Raw genomic sequence first — 22,429 nt, forward strand, 5'->3', positions numbered from 1 at the left:
GTAGCTCATAAGAAATACCCAGATGTGGAGCAAAATATATAGACACATAGAAATACGTGTAACCTGGATCAAATAAAGTTGAAGCAGTTTTCTAACAAATAAGGATAGTACCTGTGATAACATCATCTGATGCCTCAGCCTCTGCCCTCATCGCAGCAGCATAAAAGTGGCCATGTCGGCCTCCCCCATGAATATTCACCCTATAACCTGACCTGCCTCCCCGAGAACCTCCCCGAATACCCTACTAACCATCTCCGCAGCCATGACCCTAATCTATACCTCCTGGTGGAGGTGGTGCTACTACTAATGGTCTATCCCGGTCGGGACACTCCCTAGACCAATGCTCCAGTAATCCATAATTGAAGCATCCTAAAGCTGAGCGACCCATGATAACGTATCCATGGTAGGAAGAAAGTGGACCTGATCCTCTCAATCTTTGCCCTGTGGTGGAACCCCCCAAATGGGGCTGACTACTCTTAACTGCTGGTAGGGCGACCTGAATCGGCCGGCTGGATTGACCCTATTGGAATCGCTGGCGGGGCCTGTCATAACTATTATGACCTCTAAAATAGGATCCATTTTATCTACCCTGATGCCTAGGTCTTTTATCACTGCCTTCTTGGGCTTAACGATGAATAATCTCAATCGTGTGGGCATGATCCACCATATCCAAAAAGGAATAGCCTGTAGAAACAAGGTACTCGGTCCCCAACCTCAGGTAAGGTCTCAATTCACGCACAAAATATCATACCCGCTCCTCCTCAGTTAGTAGAATCATAGTGGCATGTTGGGAAAGCTAATGAAATCTAGCCTCGTACTCTACAATCATCATGTGGCCCTTCTCTTATCGAGTAAAATGATCCCGAAGTTGGTCCCGAACACTCTTAGAAGTATATCGACCCAAGTAAGCCTATGAGAACTGGGCCCATGTCAATGGTGGTGACCCAGCTAGTTTAGAATACAAATAAAGACCACTACTATCTAGCTGTTTCTCTGAACTAGTGACCAGTGAAGTCAGCGCCTCTGGACTCCAAAAGACCCAAGGAATAGAGCTTCTCCTAACAGGTAATCAAGAACTCAATAGCATCCTTGCCAATGTCTCCAGAAAATGTCAAGGGTGACAGCCTATGAAATACACCTAAGATCTTCTGATCTTGTAATGACATCACACCTTCCAAAACTGCTGGCGGGGGTGCAACAACTGGTGGAGGCAGTTGAACCTCAGGTGCTAGTTGGACAGGCGGATCCTGTAAAGCTGGTATGCCCACTACTGAGGTCGGGGCCTGTGGTACAACCCCAATAGCCATGAGGAGCTGCACAATCACTGCCTGTAGTGTGGGGTCATAAGTGGTGCAGCTAGGGGCTGTGCTGGTGGTGGTGGTCCCTCTGGCTGAGTAGGAATAGGAGCATCCTGATGCTTCTCTACCAGCTCTGGCTCTATCTCCAGGTTGGGAGCTGGTGCTGCTTCCCTACCTATCCCACAAGGATGACCTCTAGGTATGCCAGGCCTTGGTGGGTTATCACGACCGGTGGTACTGCGCGTACAAACCATCCCTGCAAAAAAGTGGAACAAATGAGATTTCACGAAATCGATAAGACACAACACTGCATAAAATGATACAACATAGAGAATGTTCCTAATGACATCCTATAGCCTCTAGAAGATAAGTTACGGACATCTCCGTACCAATCCATGAGACTCTACTAGACGTTAGCTCTGTACAAGTGAGACCAATGAACCTAGGGCTCTAATCTCAACTTGTCATGACCCAATTCCTTAGGTCATGATGGCACCTACTATAACCCACTAGTAGGTAAGCCAACCCGTCAACCTGAAACTTTAAGTAATAAGTTTGAGGGCAAAAACTAAACAAGAGTGATGAATTATAAAGATAGGCAAAAAGAATAAGCGGAAGTAAACTAAATAATAATATAAACAACTAAAGATCCCTCCCAAAACTTGGAAGTCATAGATACAAAGCTGCTACAAAATAAAAGACAAGTACAAGCCCTGACAGTGGACCGAAAATATATATAACAACTGACTAGTCTCAAAAGGCAAAAGATAGGCCATCCATATTGAAGGACACAAGAATGATCCAAAAATGCCAAGTGCTCATCCTAGTCTCCGAAGCTGACTGTAATAGGCTCAATCTATCCACGGAGGTAACTGGTGCTCGGTCCTGCATCATGAAAGTAGATGCAGAATGTAGTATGAGTACCAAAACAATAGGTACCCAGTAGGAATCATAGGCCAAATGAGCAGAAAAGATAAAAATAATATGAAAAAGAGGAATAGCCTAAATAGAAGTCAACATAAGCATCAAAAAGGGAAAAGAGTACTACCTATGAGAACTATAGCTAACTATACCCAAGTGGGCCCTAATAAGCCCAGTCGGGACACTCGTGCGCAAGTTAAATAAAAACTCAGATGAACCCCCATAAGCCCGCCGAGTACACAGAATAGCTACAACTATCAAGGCTAGGAACCAAGAATCTGCGATGTTAGGAGCCGAAGTAATATATCATTTCTAAACCCAGAATCTCTAAGAGTCAATTGATCTAGGGGTGATTTAGGGGTCAAGGCCGAGACTGGGTAACCGGATGCTTGCCGTAATACATTGGTATGATCGAGGCCGAGACTAGATACTCGGATGCTCGTCATACTAGCAAGCTGGTAGAGGCCGAAGCTAAGTACTCGGATGCTCCCCGATAATTCAGAATGAAGGCCGGGACTTGGTACCTGGATGCTCAAAGATAATTTATACCATTATGCCAAACATTCTACTTCCCAAATAGAATATAATAGTACAAAAAATCTTTTCCCAAATGAGTCAACCGATATGCCGCCAAAACTGGAACCAAAGCTAAAGTCAACGATTACGAAATCTAGTGTGGCTGATGCATCACGAAAGTCATGATTATACCATTTTACAGATGGGGATATTTTTAAGAGCAAGGGTAATACCTAATAAAGGCCAAACTACCGGGCACTAGCCTGCTACACCATTTTACAAGGATCTAAGTCCACCAGAGCGACGCCGGGGCATCTAAACCAAGTTTACATCCTATACTAAGGCCAACATGCTCTACGGTATCAACAACATGCTCATTCAACTCTCCTTATAATACTAACAAATAACGACAAGATAAACATGCTTCGAAATATCCGAAAAACCCAATAACAAGCCCAAAGCATAATTTCTAACACCTAAAATATACAATAAAACTACCCAACCCAAATTCTAACTATTTCAACATGCTTTCACACATTTCATCTTAATCTAAAGAAAGGTAAAACCATAGCCTACCTGTATGCTAAACACACAGGCTCCAAATCACTATGCTGGAGCTTTTCCTTTCCGAACTAACTCAGAATACTGACACGCTATCAAAAATAGAACCACAATGTCAATATGGTCATTTAGACACTAATTTTATAATTTTTGGAGACGGACCAATTTTAGGGTCTAAAACGGGAATTATCAGACCTGCATGCAAAATTCTGGATTTGACCCCCCAAAATAGGTTCAAAACGTTACCCCGAGCTCACAAATCATATTTATAACAAAATTCAGGGTGGAAAATACACGGAATGAGCATGTAACCAAAATTTATAAATTCCGTCTAAAGGAACAAATATGGCAGCATCAAGATCAGAACATTCTGAAAAAATGCGACTCTTTCAACCCAAACAAATTGCACTATGATGATCCTTACAAAAAACTCCACAATCTAGCCTCAAGAATCATTCAAAATGGAATTATATTGACCAAGATACACTCTTCCAAAATTCAATAAAATTTCATTCTGAAAATAACTAAATCAGTAACTAAAAACACAATTTTACCTCAAACGGAGCTTCCCCTTGTATTTTTGGGATTATCACGAGATTCATCACGAAATTCTCTTGAATTTAGACCCTTGAATCACCAAAATTAGATTTATATAGGTCAAGAAATAATTTCTCAAAGTTCTTCATAAATTCAATCCGAAAATAGACACTGCTGCAAATAAAATTATGATTTTTACCTGAATCGAATGCTCCAAATCAGTTTTTCAATCTCACCAATGCATTCTCCATGAAAAATCTCACAAGTTTGCCATTTTTAATCACTCAATTTGGAGTCCTAATGCTCAAGTTATGGGTTTTAAAGTTGGAGAAAATGACCCCCAAAAAAGGAGGCTGCTGCTGTAATTTTTTTTCAGATTTTGGAAAATCCAAAATCTCCGATGGGGAGCTCGGAATTTGTTCGAAATTTGATAAAAATAAACTAGATATGCTACCCCACTAAATTCGACATTATGAAATCAATGGCGCATTCATAATTCCCATATGATATCATTTTAATAGAAAATGAGTCTCACACCCAAGAGCCATTTTAAGCCACATTCCACAACGGGCCTCGATATTAGTCCGGAAGCCTCAAAAAGCGAATGAAGGGTCATTCTAGATAAAAATAAACATTCCGTAACTAACCGCACTATCATAATTTAAATTCGAGTGCGTTTTCCAAGAATGTTGACTAAAGTCAATCATATGCTAACTTTCAAAGTCAAAAACGTCAAATGACTCCAAACTCGTATTGATTGCCTCGGTAGTCATTCCAAAAGTTCTACTAGCCTAATTTGGTCATTTCAGAGCTAATAGAACCATCAGAATTTGAATTCGAGATCTCGTTGACTCAAAACTTGAAAAGTCACAACTAAACCAATTTAGGCCTTTAAAATACCAAAACGGACTTGGGACCTCTAAAAATTCAACCAACACTTTTTCTAGACCAAAAACCATTTCTTAAATCCAATGTAGTTGTTGGAATTCCATTCCGAGCATTGGAACTCTTAAAGTTGACAAAAGTCAAACCTTGGCTTAAAATTCCTCAATTTCTCAACTTAAGGCCTCAATTTCAACATTTTGGAGCTGCTGGAATTGACGGAATTCCATTCCGAGATCTGTAGTTTTGATTGAACCCAAATACCACTTTTTAATACATAAAACATATGAAAACTCAAAATTTCTAAAGACTTAACTTTTTATAGGATTTTGTAAAAATCAACACCCGGTACCAATCAGAAATGACTCAGGACATCTAAAGGGAGGGGTAAATGTCACGACCCAACCCCGTAGGCCGTGACTAGTGCCCGAGTTGGGCACCCAAACGTACCCTTATCCCAAATTAGTCTATTTTTTTTCCGAATAAACAAATGTATTGATTAGTAGAAATTGTTAAATATATTATAGAAGTAAATATACGCACGAGAGTTGAAAGGCTGTCACAAAACACACAAAAATCCAAACCATACATCCAAAACCCACGACATAACTCTGTCTACAGACCTCTACAGATGATAACATAGTCATAAGACAGGACAGGGCCCCGTCGTACCCCTGACCAATATATACAAATATACAGAGATAGAGTCAGTACCAAAATACAAGCTCCGAACAAAGGAGCACTGTCAATACCACCGCAGATGTCCTAAACAGGCGGCTCAGCACAACGAACGTCGGTACCTGCGGGCATGTAACGCAGCCCCCGAAGAAAGGGGGTCAGTACGGAAAATGTACTGAATATGTAAAGCATGCACTGAACTATATAAAATCATAATCTGAATAGTATATGCAAAACATAAAATCAACGTTTAGAATTTCAAAATGCTTATCAAAATCTCAAATCATATATGTACAGACATATGCCATATCCGGCCCCCTTAGGGACTCGGTGAACAAAGTGTGGTTGCCCTCCCATCATCGGCACCACGGCACAGCATAACACCAGAGTAGGGAATATCTCCGTAACAAATCATATCATATCAGATGGCCATATCAAATCATATCATATCATATCACAAACATATATGTACATGGCACAGCATAACTCCGTGGCATAATATTTACCACCCCATGGTACATGTCATACCTGCCCCCTCACGTCGGGACACGGCGAACAATGCAGAGAAATACGCACGAAAACATATCCTGGCCCAGGCTCAGTGAAAGAAGCATTGAGGCATCCACGAGTGGAGTAGTGAGAAACTAAATGCAATTTAAATTACAAAACATTTATACAGACTCGATGGTATAATTTCGATAACAGATCATAAAAGGAAACTTGAATAATAATAGTAGTACAAGTACTTCCAATATCACCATAGTTTACGTAAAAATAATATTTTCCGAATCATCTCCGTACTTTCAAAATATATTATGGGAATTAACGGAATAATTATTCATATAATATTGGGAAGCATAGCAAAGGGTTTCTTTCAAATTCTACCTACCGTAATTCAAACGGAATAACGAAGAAAATTTCGGAATAGTGGGGCCCACCTCGGTCAAATGAGGTGGCGTATACAAATCACGTGCGTTAGACTTCATAAAATTATTTAGAGGAGTTTCAAGGTATTCGGAATTCATTTGTGAAAAATCTAGAAGTTTAGACAATTTTTCCAAAACTATTCATAATTACCTAATTCAATTCCATTGAATAGAAAAGGGAAATTTTCGAACGTCGATTCCGAAGAGTAGAGTGATCCCCGAGTTTCGTATTCAATCCTATTACATCTAGGACATGCCAAGAGAAGAAAATGTAAAGCTTTACATACCTTTTTGACGTTTTACGATTATCCAAATTCAATTCTCGTTTCCTCCAAAATCTACAATTGGTCACATTTACCAATTACTATTCATAAGACTTTAAGAATTCAATTTTCCAATACTTGTCTACAAAAATTTCGGCAGCATCTCCCCTATATATATAGCAACCCCGAGATTACAACTCGGCCACAATATCAACAACCAAGCCAACAACAACACCAATTTCATCAATAATCAATTTGAACACACCATAATATAAATTGGTGTATTTTTCCAATTAGTGCAACAACTTTCAACCAAACTTTGCATTTCCAAATAAATATGAATATCTCATATCCATAATTAGTTCAACTCATTCCAACATAAGTGAAAAATATTCCAAGTAAGCTATCCAATTCTTTTTTTTCAATTCCATACTTCACTTAAAAATTCCATAAATACAATAAAAATATTAAAATTCATTTTCTTTCTTCAACTTCACAACCAACAACAACAATCCATACTTTTAATAATTTACCTCCATCTTCTTATAATATAACACTCAAATTATATAATTCCTACAAACTAGTTTAATACCAAATACACCATTTAAGTTTCCCTATTTTCCAAAAATTACAACAACAACTAGCAAGCTATGCAACCTTAATTTTTTTCCATCTCATCACTTAACTCTTATTTCCAACTTCAATTAATCTCATCCAACTTTCATTTTCAACACCAAATAATTAACATAACCACCATCCAAATACTACACAAAAATACTACACAAAATTTACATAATTCATACTCATATAAGAACATGTATACATGGCATCATATTACCATGAAAACTTCTATATTTTCATAACTTTCATACACCTCCACATACTACAACATACACAAAACTTCATAACATAATAAAATGAATCAATTCTTACCTTTTTCTTCTAACTTCTTCACTTCCAAATCAATGAAAAAAAATCTCCAAACTTCCAAAACAACTACACCATGTTGTAGAGCACCCTTGACTTAGTAGGAATACTTGAAAATTATAATTTTTGGGGATGAAATTTGGAGAGTTAATATTACTCTCTCATGGCCGATTTTCTCTCATCTTTTTTTCCTCAAATTTTTCTTCTTCTAATTCTCTCAAAATGTCTAGAAATCTCTAGGATTTTATGACTAAGAGGTTTCTATGTGAAATTACCATTTCGCCCCTCACCTTTCCTAAAAATTCCAAGTTGAAATTCCACCTTTGCCCTTAACCTTTTATAGTATTTCCATATGTACAATTCCAAGTTTACCCCTAACCTTTTATGGTATTTCCACATGTGAAATTCCAATTTTACCCCTAACCTTTTATAGTATTTCCACATGTGAAATTCCAATTTTACCCCTAACCTTTTATGATATTTCCACATGAGTAATTCCAATTTTGCCCTTTAACTTTTCCAGTAATTCCACCTCCCAACTTAATCAATAGAAACTTGTATATAACAAGACCAAGCATAGTCTTACCCTTGACTTGTTACAAGTATTCCCAACATGTCCTTAGGTGCAAAGTACGGGTTATAACATTCTTTCCCCCTTTTTGAACATTCGTCCTCGAATGTTAAATTGATCTTATAGGTTTATAAATACAGTTGTTTCACATAATTTATTATACAACCAATATAGGTAATAAGGAACTTAAGTTACCTGTGGATGCAAAAAACAACTGAGGATACTTTTTCTTCATTTCTTCCTCCGCCTCCCATGTCATTTCTTCTCGATTGTTGTTGCGCCACAATACTTTGACAGACGCCACATCTTTGGTGCGTAACCTCCTTACCTGACGATCTAAAATAGTCACTGGCTGTTCCTCATAGGATAGCTCCTCGGTCACCTGAATGTCCTCTACAGGAAATACTCTGGAAGGATCACCAACGAATTTACGAAGCATAGACACGTGGAACACAGGATGTACTGCTTCTAAATCAGCTGGTAGGTCCAATTCATAGGCAACCTTGCCTACTTTACGGACAATCTGATAAGGCCCGATGTATCTCGGACTAAGTTTCCCTTTTCTGCCGAATCTCATGACGCCCTTCATAGGTGACACCTTCAAGAATACCCAGTCATCCACTTGGAACTCTAAAGGTCGACGCCGGTTGTCAGCATATGCTTTTTGTCGACTTTGAGCTGCCAATAATCGTTCCTGAATAAGCTTCACTTTCTCAACTGCCTGCTGAATCAGATCTGGGCCAATTAACTTAGTTTCACCCACATCGAACCAGCCTATAGGTGACCTGTATTTTCTGCCATACAGTGCCTCATACGGAGCCATCTGAATACTAGAGTGATAACTATTATTATAAGCAAATTCAACAAGTGGTAGATAGTCATCCCAGCTACCCCTGAAATCAATAACACAGGCCCGCAACATATCTTCCAGCATCTGAATAGTGCGCTCGGCTTGCCCGTCAGACTGAGGATGGAATGCTGTACTAAGGCTCACCTGGGTCCCTAATCCCGCTTGAAAAGATCTCCAGAAATTTGCTGTAAACTGGGCACCTCTGTCAGTGATAATAGACACAGGAACTCCGTGGAGCTTTACTATCTCCTTAATATATAACCTGGCATAATCCTCAGCTGAATATGTGATCCTAACTGGAAGAAAATGGGCTGACTTAGTCAACCTATCGACAATAACCCATATCGAATCGTACTTCCGTGGAGTGCGAGGTAAACCTGTAATAAAATCCATATTAATCATCTCCCACTTCCACGTTGGAATTTCCATCTCCTGTAATAACCCACCTGGTTTCTGGTGTTCAATTTTGACCTGCTGACAGTTTGGACATTGGGCCACGAACTCAGCAACATCTTTTTTCATACCATCCCACCAGAATAAACATCTAAGGTCATGGTACATTTTTGTTGTACCCGGATGAATAGAATATCGAGCATGATGTGCCTCACCCATAACCTGTTGTCGTAGCCCAGCAACATCAGGTACACATAACCTGTCCCTGTATAATAATACTCCATCAGATGTAATACCAAAAGGGGTCTTCTCTTTGTCCATACCTGTATCTCGATACTGTGCCAAAACAGGGTCTTCATATTGACGTCGCTTTATTTCTTCTATAATAGAAGATTCAGCAACCTCTCGAACTAAAATCCTATTATCTCCCAATTCAGCAAAACGAACTCCAAGACTGGCCAATTGACCAATTTCACGAACTATTTCCTTTTTTTCTGCTGGAACATTTATCAAGCTACCCAAGGACTTATGGCTGAGTGCATCTGCTACGATGTTGGCCTTTCCTGGATGATATAGAATATCAACATCATAGTCTTTTAAGAACTCCAGCCATCTCCTCTGTCGCAAATTCAAGTCTTTCTATTTAAAAATATACTGGAGACTCTTGTGATCTGTATATATATATCAACATGAACACCATATAAATAGTGCCTCCATATCTTCAGAGCATGAATCACTGCTGCTAGTTCTAGATCATGAGTAGGATAATTTCTTTCATGCTTTTTAAGTTGCCGGGAAGCATAAGCTATAACTTTCCCGTGCTGCATCAATACACAACCTATTCCCACACCTGAAGCATCACAATAAATAACATACCCATCTGGTCATTCTGGAAGAGTTAGAACAGGAGCTGTAGTCAACTTCTCTTTCAATAACTGAAAGCTTTGTTCACAGGCCTCAGTCCATTGGAATTTGGCTCCCTTCTGAGTTAATCTTGTTAGTGGTGCTGACATAGAAGCAAATTTCTCTACAAATCTCCTGTAATAACCTGCTAATCCCAGGAAACTACGTACCTCGGTAGGTGTCGTCGGCCTAGGCCAGTTCTTTACAGCCTCGATCTTCTGTGTATCTACCCAAATACCTTCAGCGCCGACAATATGTCCTAAAAATGCTACAGAGGTCAACCAAAATTCACATTTAGAAAATTTAGCATATAATTTCTGGTGTCGGAGTACTGTAAGTACTGCTCTCAGATGATCTGCGTTCTCTTCTTTTGATCGGGAATAAATTAGAATATCATCAATAAACACAATCACGAACATGTCCAGGAATGGTCTGAATACCCGATTCATCAGGTCCATAAATACCGCTGGAGCATTTGTCAACCCAAAAGACATCACTCTAAACTCGTAATGACCATATCGAGTCCGGAATGCTGTCTTTGGAATATCAGATTCTCTTACCCGCACCTGATGATAACCTGATCGCAAGTCTATTTTTGAAAACCACTTGGCACCCTGCAACTGATCAAACAAATCATCAATCCTGGGGAGGGGGTATTTATTCTTTATAGTTACCTTATTCAACTGTCTGTAATCAATACACATCCGTAGTGACCCATCTTTCTTCTTCATAAATAATACCGGAGCTCCCCAAGGTGCAGTACTAGGTCTGATGAAGCCTTTTTCTAGCAAGTCTTTCAATTGCTCCTTCAGTTCCTTTAATTCTGCAGGTGCCATTCTATATGGGGGAATAGATATCGGATGGATATCTAGCAGCACATCTATGGTAAAGTCTATCTCCCGTTCGGGAGGAAGGCCTGGAAGATCATCTGGGAATACATCTACAAATTCATTAACAACTGGAACTGACTGAATAGTTGGCGCTTCAGCCTGCAAATTCTGCACGTGAACCAGGTGATAAATACAACCTTTTCTGATCATCTTCCTCGCCTTAAGGTAGGAAATAAACTTCCCTCTCGGAGATGCTGTATTACCTGCCCATTCTATCACTGGTTCTCCTGGAAATTGAAGATAAACTACCTTCCGTTGACAGTCAACATTAGCATAACAGGAAGATAGCCAATCCATTCCCATAATCACATCAAATTCAGTCATCTCCAATTCTATTAGGTCTGCTTTAGTGCAACGATCACATATAATTACTGAGCAACTTTTATTACTCACCTTACTATAATAGAATTTCCTACAGGAGTAGCTACCTCAAACGGTTCTATCGGTTCGGGATTTACACCAATCTTTTCAGCAATCATCGGAGTAATATATGATAATGTAGAGCCTGGATCTATTAATGCATATACAATCTGGGAAAAGATCAATAATATACCTGTGATCACATTTGGAGACGCCTCTTGATCCTGTCGGGTGGCCAAGGCATAGGTGCGGTTCGAAGGGCCGCTAGAACCAAAAATTCCACCTCGGCCTCTACCACGGCCTGCTGGTGTAGACACACCCTACCCCGTGGGGCGCATCGCTACCGAAGAAGATGATGACCCAGCAAATGATCCTGTAGGCCGAGCTGCTCCACCTGAATCACCCTTATTCGGGCAATCCTTCATCGTATGGCCTTGACGACCACAAACAAAACAAGATCCTGTAGCACGATAACACTCTCCCGGATGGTACCTACCACAATAAGAACACGGGGGCCTGGGTGGCCGCATCTGACCAGAACCTCTGTCTAACTGCAAACCGGAAGCCCTAGGGCTCAAACCAGCTCCCGAATATCCTGTGCCACCTGATCTCCGGCCTGAGGATAGTAAAGGCATACTCCGTGCTGGCTGGGTGGGCTATCTGCTACCCTGCTGCTGGAATGGCCTACTTCGGAACTCTCTGAAATATCCAGCTGACCTGGCCCTCTTGGGCTGACTTCTGCTAAAATCTCGGTCGGACTGGCGTCCTCTATGTCTGTCCTTCATGCCCTGAGCATATGCCTGAATACGGGCGATGTCCATCCCTGGCTGAGCAGCCATCACCAAACAACTATCCACCAGGTAACGATCTAGGCCCATCACATATCTGTGCATCCTGTCTGTCATGTCAGCTACCAAAGCAGGTGCATGTCGAGCCAATGAGTCGAACTCCAAACTATACTCGCGAACACTGCGGCCTCGCTGTCTTAATTGTAAAAATCTGTCCACTCTGGCTCTACGCGTCTCAGGAGGCAGGAAATGACTGATAAATGCCTCTGTAAACTCATCCCATACTGCTGGAGAAGCTAGTCTACCCCTGGACAACTCCCAGGACTCAAACCAGTTAGCAGCTACCTCGTGCAATCTATATGAAGCCAACTCAACCGACTCAGTTGCAGAAGCTTTAATCAGACGTAAAGTGCGCTGCATCTCTCTAACAAACTCCTGGGGGTCCTCTTCGGGCTTTGTCCCGAAGAACTCTGGAGGGTTACAAGTCAGAAACTCACGAGCCCTCGAACTATCAGACTTGTGTACCGGATCTCCGCTTAAACCGCGTCTGTGTTCCTGTCCAGCCACCAACCTGGTCAACAACTGCACCGCATCCTGCATAGCCCTGCCTTCTGCTCTTGACTGTGGAGCTAGAGGCTCGGGTGCTGGAGCTCCAAATACTGGTGAATCTGCCCTCTGATCTTCAGTTGGGGCTGCCCTAATTTCTGGCAGTGTAGCAGAGCTGGCTGTCGGGGGCATAATCTCCCTCTCAGGCATCGATCGAGCCCTGGTAACTCTGTGCGCCTGACCAATCTCACCGGGTGCTACTGATTTGCCCTTTTGGGTAGCCGTCATTTTCCTCGGAGGCATTACTGAAAATAATGACAATCGTTTCATTAGGAAAGAATCATCCTAATAATATAGCTCTATCGCACGATCTAAGACAAGAAGAAAAAGTAATATCCTAAATGCCATGTAGCCTCCTGCTTATAGATGTGGTGCACAACACACCGATAAACAAGACTCTACTAGACACAGTCTGTAGACATTCCGAGGACCCAACCGCTCTGATACCACTTTTGTCACGACCCAACCCCGTAGGCCGTGACTGGTGCCCGAGTTGGGCACCCAAACGTACCCTTATCCCAAATTAGTCTATTTTTTTTTCCGAATAAACAAATGTATTGATTAGTAGAAATTGTTAAATATATTATAGAAGTAAATATACGCACGAGAGTTGAAAGGCTGTCACAAAACACACAAAAATCCAAACCATACATCCAAAACCCACGACATAACTCTGTCTACAGACCTCTACAGATGATAACATAGTCATAAGACAGGACAGGGCCCCGTCGTACCCCTGACCAATATATACAAATATACAGAGATAGAGTCAGTACCAAAATACAAGCTCCGAACAAAGGAGCACTGTCAATACCACCGCAGATGTCCTAAATAGGCGGCTCAGCACAACGAACGTCGGTACCTGCGGGCATGTAACGCAGCCCCCGAAGAAAGGGGGTCAGTACGGAAAATGTACTGAATATGTAAAGCATGCACTGAACTATATAAAATCATAATCTGAATAGTATATGCAAAACATAAAATCAACGTTTAGAATTTCAAAATGCTTATCAAAATCTCAAATCATATATGTACAGACATATGCCATATCCGGCCCCCTTAGGGACTCGGTGAACAAAGTGTGGTTGCCCTCCCATCATCGGCACCACGGCACAGCATAACACCAAAGTAGGGAATATCTCCGTAACAAATCATATCATATCAGATGGCCATATCAAATCATATCATATCATATCACAAACATATATGTACATGGCACAGCATAACTCCGTGGCATAATATTTACCACCCCATGGTACATGTCATACCTGCCCCCTCACGTCGGGACACGGCGAACAATGCAGAGAAATACGCACGAAAACATATCCTGGCCCAGGCTCAGTGAAAGAAGCATTGAGGCATCCACGAGTTGAGTAGTGAGAAACTAAATGCAATTTAAATTACAAAACATTTATACAGACTCGATGGTATAATTTCGATAACAGATCATAAAAGGAAACTTGAATAATAATAGTAGTACAAGTACTTCCAATATCACCATAGTTTACGTAAAAATAGTATTTTTCGAATCATCTCCGTACTTTCAAAATATATTATGGGAATTAACGGAATAATTATTCATATAATATTAGGAAGCATAACAAAGGGTTTCTTTCAAATTCTACCTACCGTAATTCAAACGGAATAACGAAGAAAATTTCGGAATAGTGGGGCCCACCTCGGTCAAATGAGGTGGCGTATACAAATCACGTGCGTTAGACTTCATAAAATTATTTAGAGGAGTTTCAAGGTATTCGGAATTCATTTGTGAAAAATCTAGAAGTTTAGACAATTTTTCCAAAACTATTCATAATTACCTAATTCAATTCCATTGAATAGAAAAGGGAAATTTTCGAACGTCGATTCCGAAGAGTAGAGTGATCCCCGAGTTTCGTATTCAATCCTATTACATCTAGGACATGCCAAGAGAAGAAAATGTAAAGCTTTACATACCTTTTTGACGTTTTACGATTATCCAAATTCAATTCTCGTTCCTCCAAAATCTACAATTGGTCACATTTACCAATTACTATTCATAAGACTTTAAGAATTCAATTTTCCAATACTTGTCTACAAAAATTTCGGCAGCATCTCCCCTATATATATAGCAACCCCGAGATTACAACTCGGCCACAATATCAACAACCAAGCCAACAACAACACCAATTTCATCAATAATCAATTTGAACACACCATAATATAAATTGGTGTAATTTTCCAATTAGTGCAAAACTTTCAACCAAACTTTGCATTTCCAAATAAATATGAATATCTCATATCCATAATTAGTTCAACTCATTCCAACATAAGTGAAAAATATTCCAAGTAAGCTATCCAATTCTTTTTTTTCAATTCCATACTTCACTTAAAAATTCCATAAATACAATAAAAATATTAAAATTCATTTTCTTTCTTCAACTTCACAACCAACAACAACAATCCATACTTTTAATAATTTACCTCCATCTTCTTATAATATAACACTCAAATTATATAATTCCTACAAACTAGTTTAATACCAAATACACCATTTAAGTTTCCCTATTTTCCAAAAATTACAACAACAACTAGCAAGCTATGCAACCTTAATTTTTTTCCATCTCATCACTTAACTCTTATTTCCAACTTCAATTAATCTCATCCAACTTTCATTTTCAACACCAAATAATTAACATAACCACCATCCAAATACTACACAAAAATACTACACAAAAATACTACACAAAATTTACATAATTCTTACTCATATAAGAACATGTATACATGGCATCATATTACCACGAAAACTTCCATATTTTCATAACTTTCATACACCTCCACATACTACAACATACACAAAACTTCATAACATAATAAAATGAATCAATTCTTACCTTTTTCTTCTAACTTCTTCACTTCCAAATCAATGAAAAAAAATCTCCAAACTTCCAAAACAACTACACCATGTTGTAGAGCACCCTTGACTTAGTAGGAATACTAGAAAATTATAATTTTTGGGGATGAAATTTGGAGAGTTAATATTACTCTCTCATGGCCGATTTTCTCTCATCTTTTTTTCCTCAAATTTTTCTTCTTCTAATTCTCTCAAAATGTCTAGAAATCTCTAGGATTTTATGACTAAGAGGTTTCTATGTGAAATTACCATTTCGCCCCTCACCTTTCCTAAAAATTCCAAGTTGAAATTCCACCTTTGCCCTTAACCTTTTATAGTATTTCCATATGTACAATTCCAAGTTTACCCCTAACCTTTTATGGTATTTCCACATGTGAAATTCCAATTTTACCCCTAACCTTTTATAGTATTTCCACATGTGAAATTCCAATTTTACCCCTAACCTTTTATGATATTTCCACATGAGTAATTCCAATTTTGCCCTTTAACTTTTCCAATAATTCCACCTCCCAAATTAATCAATAGAAACTTGTATATAACAAGATCAAGCATAGTCTTACCCTTGACTTGTTACAAGTATTCCCAACATGTCCTTAGGTGCAAAGTACGGGTTATAACAGTAAAAATGGTCATTTTACAAAAAATCCAAAAATGACCTTGAGGGTCGTTACAAAACTCCTGGCAGACATAATGATCCTACCACCTCTTCACGTAAAGAAGTAATAAAAACTATCGACTCAGGCAGATTTTTTGTGCATCTTTAGCCTGATGCTACTAGTGATATTATAATAAGGTCATCCTTAGGAAAAGCTTGAGGGTCATTACAAAAACTCCTGGCAGACATAATGATCCTACCACCTCTTCACGTAAAGAAGTAATAAAAACTATCGACTCAGGCAGATTTTTTGTGCATCTTTAGCCTGATGCTACTAGTGATATTATAATAAGGTCATCCTTAGGAAAAGCTTTTGACAAATTCAGGGTTGATATACTCCAGAAGCAAGGTCTGGAAGATTTTTTTAGGAGTAGTTTTTTTGGAAAGTATCTTGATTTTCCTTTAGATAATAATACCCATTTTCAAATGAGAATGGTGTATTCTCTCCTCAAAAGATTTTTTTTTTGAAAATAATGAAAAGAAGAATGAGGTTTGGATCAATTACTGTGGCATGCCATTTTGTTTTGGTAGAAGAGAGTTTGCCATAGTGATTGGACTAAACTGTCATCCTCCTCCTCAGCCCATCCTTGATTTTAAACCACCCAAACAACCCCACAAACTAAGGACTGATCGAAAGATAGAAGAATCTAAGGAAATAACAAATAAAGATGAGTCAAGTGATAAGGACTTGGTTTCCCTTGTTGGTTCAAGCTTTAAGAATCCCAGATTGGTAGCTCTGTTCAGTGGGAAAAATGTCTCAAAGAAGCACAAGGATTTATTGTGCTTAATTTGGTTTGTACGTAATATACCTTTTTCCAAAGATCTAAACAACAACATCCCCATTAATTTGGTGAAGTTCTCGGAGGATATAGACGCTTTCAACAACTATCCTTGGGGTCATGAAAGCTATATATTGACTCTCAAATACTAGTTGGCTCCATTATCTTCAAAGATGACCAATTTGTATGGCTTTTCATGGTAAATACATATCATCATTGGTGTTTTTTCATATCTTATTGAATAATGCAATAGTTTATCTGTTGACATCTTTTTGTTTTTAGGCTTGGGCATTTGAAACTATTCCTCATTTGAGGCAACAGGTAATTGCCAAGGAAGAGATATCAACCCCAAAATTTTTGAGATGGTTGTCTACCAAAAATAACAAGAATCCTTCAAATTTTTTTAACCCACCAGATGATGCATTAAAAACATGTTCTTGAAAGAAGAGTTAGATGTTGCAACATAATACTCTTAATTCACAACATATGCCTAACATGTTGTAAATTCATACTTAGATGGCTCAACATATGATGAGCATAGTAGTACACTTACAACTGATAGGCATTGTGTGACAACTTGATACTGATCTGTTGCAGCATGACTATCATATGTTGCCTTAAAAAATTAGCATGGTTACCTAACGTACTCATATTTTATTGTAGGTTGTGCATGCGTGGCTTGCACTAGCAGAAAAAGAGCTACAAATGCCATTCGTCGTTATTCTAGGTCTTGTTGATACCGTATTTAATCATATAGTGGATAGGGTTAAAAGAGAATTGAATGGAGCAATAATAATCAAAAGGAATCTAGTTGATTCTAGTCAGCATGATTTTTTAAATGAGGATATGGTTGACGCTGCTGTACGGTCTGGTGGGTTTGGGGTTGAAAAATTAGGGGATGGTGTTGATGGTGCTGGCGTTCGTGGGGATGGGGCTGAAGATTGTTTTTATTTAGCTCCATAATTTTAAGGGTGTACAATGAATGTTGCTACCAAAAGATGTTGTGCACGTCAATGTGAGAAGTACAAGGCAAAAGATGATCATGTTGTGGGGACTGTTGAAGCATTGACTAAGGCCATTAAACAATTGACATCCAAGAAGGGGTGTTATTCCATCAAGGAAGCTAGGGGAGGGGGGTCCATATAATACTCCTTAAGCTAAGAGGATGAGAAAGTTCATTGCCAAGGCATTATCCAATATGAAAAAAAGCTATTGGAGAATTGCCGATGGTCACAGGGGAGGATCCTCCCCTGAAACCGGTGAATATTTACAAATTGCTGCCCAAAAAAAGAACAAACTGACGATAGTCTTGAAATCAAAGGAGCGCAAAATGTACAAAATGCACTACCTTGGTGGAGAGGATTTCAGGAAGATAACTATGGATAAATGGTGGGAGGATGTGACTACTTTGTTTTACATTTCCAATCATTACTAACTAAAATTAATTGTTATTTCAGTATATTGATGAAATTCTTTGCCTCATGCGGGAGAGGCAAATCCGATTCAATGAGCACTATGATGCACTGGATAGAATCTTGGATCTAAACTTCTATACTTCCTTCAGAAGATCTTACCAACAAATTTGTGATGAAGCAACAACTCCTGGTGGAAAAAGCTTAAAGGAGTTGCTTGCATCTTTTCAATGGAATGAAGATCTTCTTAACTATGTTAGAGGGAAGAGACCATTTTCCGGTGGCATGGATTGTATAGGGGCAAGGAGGATTCTGGGAATCATGTGTTTAGAAAAAAATATTTTGCGACTCTTGAGATCCTTTTGTACGAGGGTATCATGAATGTTTATGGTTGAAACTTGCCAATTTTTGAAGATTGTGAGTTTCTGCCCTTCATACAGACTATGTTAGATTTGTTCCCGATCATGTTGAGGCAAAGTGGATTCATGAATCATTTGCCAAGAAAAGTGCTCAATGAATCATGGGGTATCAAAAAAGAAAATCGAGTTGCCAACCTCCCCAGAAATGAAAGTAATGCCGCGTGCGGATCATACTCGCTTGCATTTCTGGAGCAATTGTTAACTGATACTACTATAGATGTCAAAAAGACTTTATTAAATGATAATTCTATGAATACAATACAAGAGGTTGGGCTGCTGGGATATCATCCGGGAGCTTAGAGCCCTGACGGTTAAGGTGTTATCATAGTAATATATACTATCAATGTTTACTAGTTGGCTTTTATAACTCCATGCATTTGTTTATTAATCATCACATTTATGTATATTAGTCACATGCTGCAACATATGAGTCGTATGTTGCAACACATTAATAGTATTAATTGATTGTAGGACTACTAAAAGAATAAAAGCAACAGAAAAAAGAAATAAAAATGGAAAACTGAATCAAGATCTAGATGGATCCCTTCCAATATATTAGTTACATTATATTAAAATTAATTCGTGATTAAGACATGTTTACCACAAAATGAAGAATAAAAAATATTCATATGGTTAGAATTTTAAATTAATTTTATATTTGTAAAAATAAATTTTTAAAAAATGAGGGCCCTAAAAAACAAACAAGGGGCCAAGCCTTTGCTAGTTGCTTCGCGCTAAAGAGGCCTGCACTATAGGTAAGTAATAATTACAAATATTTTTGGATTCGGTAGATTTATAGGGAAGGAGATCGTTTAATAAATTACGGACAACCCATTTCATAAGGTCGCCTCGGTCAGACCTAAACATAACCAAATTGGTGGTTTAGCCACTATAAATACACTCAAACTTCATTCCACTTCTACACTAAAAGCTGAATTTTTCCCTACTCTCCATCAATAAACCTAACCATGTCTTCCCCAACAGATTAAAAGAAGGTTGTTTCTACATCTCGGTCTGAGATAGTTTGGGAGAAGGAACTCCTTAAGAGCGAACTATTGTTCATGAAATGTGCTATGGAAAGTGACCCCGTCTGGGAGAAAGAACTCCTTAGGAGCGAACTCGATGTCCTGAAATGAGGTTTAGAGAAGCTTAGGCAGGATATGTGGACATTGACACGTAAATTCATTAACTTGGGTAAAGAAGTTAGGAATTTGACCATGAAAGGTGGTGGTGCACGATGTGGTGAGGGGTTGGCCGCTAAACGGGTTACGTAAGAGACCCCACAATGTTCTTGTGCCAGAGGGTGGCATAATGGAATGTCATAATGTTGTTAAATCTTTTTGTGTTGATGTTATTTTGTTTGCTAGGGAAGACATAGTGGCATGGTGGGAGATTGTTAAGTGCTTATGTTTGTATATTTTTTGTATTGATAAATACTTAATGTTTGTGTAAGTTATGATGTGCAAATCAATATTTTGTACCTATATTTTCTACCATGTAGACATTTTCTTATTTAGAACTCGTTAATAAGATGTATGGTGATTTAAAATTTCAAATATTTTGTAATATCATTTTTAAAAAATTAGATTTGCACATCAAAGTTATTAATCATCTAACTTTTTGAATTCAACTTATATAACGTAAAAGTAATTTGAAAATAATGAACTTTTAATAAGTGTGTTATATGTTAGAAGTCAAACTATAAAGTGATATATTTGATGATAAATTGACCGCAAAAATACTAAACTTTAAAAAGATAATTGAAAATCAAAGAGCATTTGTTGCAAATTATTAAGCAAATAGTCCAATATATTATTCACAAATTGCAACACTCGAGTCTTCTTATGAGATTTATGAGTCCAAAGTTGCAACATAAGCATGACATGTTGTGAAATATGACTCACAAGTTGCAACATAAATTTTATATGTCGCAACATATGCGTCACAAGTAGCGACATATTCATGCCATGATACAACTTGTTGATCAATCCATATAATATTAACCATATAATGTTAACCAAAAAAAGTAATAATAACACTCCAAACTAAATTACATGTAGTTATAAAAAGGATGACAATTGTCTATAAAATTAGTTATATACTCCAAACTTAATTTTAAATTTTCTAATTTATACAAGATATGGAGATTTAAAACTGAAAGTACTTTGTATTATTATTTTAAAAATTAGATTTGCACATCATAATTGCTACTCATTTAAATTTCGAAAGTAAACTTATAGATCGTAAAAGTCATTTCAAATTAATTAACTTTGAATATAATTGTAAAGTGATATAATAATATTTTGATAATTTTTAAAAAGTTAATTCAAAATAAAGAGCATTTGTTGCAACATTTGAATCTTCTTGTGCTACATATGAGTCAAAATTTATAACTTATTGTATTCATAAAGAGGGAAATTCAATTCATAAAGGGGGAATGTCACGACCCGATTCTGGGTGTGATGAAAATCATCTCAACCCACCGAGAAAAGTCAGACTAAACCCAACGGAAAGTAAATGCAGAAGTAAATTAGATAAATCAAGGTTTAACTAAGCCAATAACAAGTAAATAATCTCAAAATCCCCCAAAACTGGTTGTCACGTGTACAAGCTACTAATACATTATCGAAGTATGAAAGGAAATAGAGTCACATTGTCTTTGTCTCTAGAATAGGAAAAAAACATAATAAAAGAGTAAGATGTGTCCGCTAGATCGATGTAACAGCTACCTCAACACTCGAAATGATAGCCTCAGATGTAGTAGAAAACACTAGGAGATCAAGCAGGTCTGGGATCACAACCTACATAAGTGTAGAAGAAAGTGGTGAGTACCAAACAACACGATACTCAACAAGTGTACAACTGAAACTAAGCAAAGCTCAATAGATACAAGTACTCCTGTCATCCCAGTCGAACCTCCTTAACTACAACCTACATAAAACCAGCCTAACTCTATATTTTGCACAATAATAATAATACAGTCGATGAATACTCATCACTAGTCTCATCAAGTGAATCATATCAAGTCAAGTTCAACATATAAAGAGCAATAAGTGGAGCACACGAATTCACAAATATAAAAAAATATGTGATGCAGTGCAATAAAATAATGCATGTCTGTCCTATCAGTACACATCCACTGAATCATAGTCCAAAACCCATAAGAGACATTCCTGTCCCTGTAACCCACCATGGAGCGTGTGGACCGTCTCCTCAATATACATATCCTACCACGGAGTGTGTGGTTCGACCCCTTTTCTTTATAATACCTGCCACGGAGCATGTGGCCTGACCCCTTTGTTTCATATCATTTTCCAGTCTTAGCACAATATATCAGAACCAATGTAATTAATTAAGGTTCATATAATTCAAAATAATAGTAGGAGATCAATAATAATTTT

At 38.2% G+C, this 22,429-nt stretch overlaps 1 long non-coding RNA gene across 1 annotated transcript; it reads right to left on the minus strand.

Annotated features, from left to right (window-relative positions):
- Positions 1 to 5,263: 5,263 nt before the first annotated feature.
- LOC129881597 (uncharacterized) lies at positions 5,264 to 7,611 on the minus strand. Its single transcript, XR_008765630.1, has 3 exons — positions 7,516 to 7,611; positions 6,607 to 6,657; positions 5,264 to 5,515 (listed from the first exon to the last, which is right to left on the minus strand). It is a non-coding gene; the product is annotated as an uncharacterized LOC129881597 (long non-coding RNA).
- Between the last annotated feature and the right edge of the window lie 14,818 nt (positions 7,612 to 22,429).

This window comes from Solanum dulcamara, chromosome 3, assembly GCF_947179165.1.
Source record: "Solanum dulcamara chromosome 3, daSolDulc1.2, whole genome shotgun sequence".
Lineage (NCBI taxonomy): Eukaryota > Viridiplantae > Streptophyta > Magnoliopsida > Solanales > Solanaceae > Solanum > Solanum dulcamara.